The sequence below is a fragment of the Seriola lalandi genome, unplaced genomic scaffold (genome assembly GCF_002814215.2).
Source record: "Seriola lalandi dorsalis isolate HSWRI2012SDOR001 ecotype SW California unplaced genomic scaffold, Sedor1 jcf7180002054981, whole genome shotgun sequence".
In the NCBI taxonomy this organism is placed as follows: domain Eukaryota; kingdom Metazoa; phylum Chordata; class Actinopteri; order Carangiformes; family Carangidae; genus Seriola; species Seriola lalandi.
In genome coordinates, this window is record NW_019525661.1 from 2,193,539 (window position 1) to 2,195,456 (window position 1,918).

Below are 1,918 nucleotides of genomic sequence, written 5' to 3' on the forward strand. Positions count from 1 at the left end.
AAAAAAAAGGTTAAATTTAATGCAATTAAAATTACAATATGTTAAAACATGTGAACAGGCATTAAACATATATATTATTTTATGTTTTTTTACATAATATATCATTTTATTCACTGGTTTGATGTTATGGATAATAACACTGTTGAAAACTCAAACGCATGCAGGCCACCTGAGTGGACATGTGAAAATCTCTGTGAAAAAAGTGTGTTTTGAAAAAATTAAGTTATATTTTGTTTTTTCATGCCTAAAGAAGAATAAAAACACTTGAGAAAAAAATCCAGACTGAGGATATCATAATTCATGCATGAAAGGGTTAATGTTTTATGTGGTTATTATGTTGAGTGATTTCATTCGGTTGGTCAAGCAATTTGTCCTGCGTTTTCCCCGGTTAATGACCACACACAGTAGAATAACAGTTACATGGACAAAAGTTTATTTGAGATTGTTGGCTTTTAAAAATGAACTGACACAGTCTTTGATGTCAAGGCCAAGTTATTATATGATCTGATGACAGCACTCTGCAAAAACTGTGACCCATTCTCATATGACACGATCATCGGTGCAGTTTTATTGAGGGAACGCAGCGTTAACTTCTTTCCATGCAGATCTGTGCATTTATCTTGCCTTATTTTCGGATAGACAATGCTGACTGTTTCTCTGTAAATCATCACCTCAAAGCAAAGTACACAGCCCGTTTGATTTATGTCTCTAGTGTAAATTTCAGACTCTTTTCAAGGACACGTATGAAAACAGGCGTATAGTGAAAGGCCAAACATGTTCAAATGATAAATAAAGATAACGATAAGAGGAACTGCTGCAAAGGGACCAGTGAAAGATACATTATGAATGTAATGAATAACCCTGCTGTATTTATTACACTTGAAATAAATTAGTTAGTTTGATATTGATGTTGCAGTGCATTTTACAACATGTTGCACTATTATACTTGACATAGATGGCACAGCGGAAAATCACATTCACATTCTTGTAAAATGAAGCATTAGAATATAAAACTGGCCTCCATACTTTTTTCCTCAGCTTTTGCTGAAAGCAATTCCTCAATATTCAATTCTATAAATTTGCATATTCAAAAACACTTTACAGCGAGAAAAGGTTTAAGAACCTAGAGGCCTTGTAAGGCTCAACATTGGTAGCCTATGTGAAACACACATGTCAGATGTTTGAAAACATATAGCTCTTTATTGTACCAGCTACATTATCTGGCTGCAATGGAAGTAGGTTACACTTTCCAGCATTAGTACCTTCAGTGTTATTTGTCAAATGTCGCACATGGTTTACCCATTTGGAAAAGGACTCCAAGTGTGTTCCCCATTTGTTCGCATGTTCAGTAGCATCAATATCAGAACAAGCACACACACAGCATGGCCAAAAGTAGACAGACACACAAAACTTGCACCTGTTTGTGATTGTTGAACATTTCATTCCAAAACCATGAAATAATAGCCTCCACTCTTCTGCTATTTGCTTCCATTCAGCCGCAAGAGCATTAATGAGGTCAGCCACGGATGTTGATAAGTGACAAGGACATTTCATCTCAAACGTGACGGATGGGGTTGAGATAAGGGCTCTGCGCAGGCCTGTCAAGTGCTTCTACATTACACTTTTTATTCTCTGGTTGAAGGAAAGGGTTTCTCCCAAACTGTTGCCATAAAGTTTGAAGCAAAAAAAAAAACTAAACAAAACAAAAACAAACATTGTATGCTGTGGAACTAGCCACTTGGGGGCAACCCTGTTAGCAAGCAGTGGCCTATTTACATATCAAACAGATCAAGAGCAACATTAGCCTTCATTTGGAGACATGTTTGTGTCCATTTAATAAATGCAACAGCAATTTACGTACAACAGTCACTCTCCTTAATCTCTGTTTTACTCTCCACCAGCTCCTCAGGGAAATATC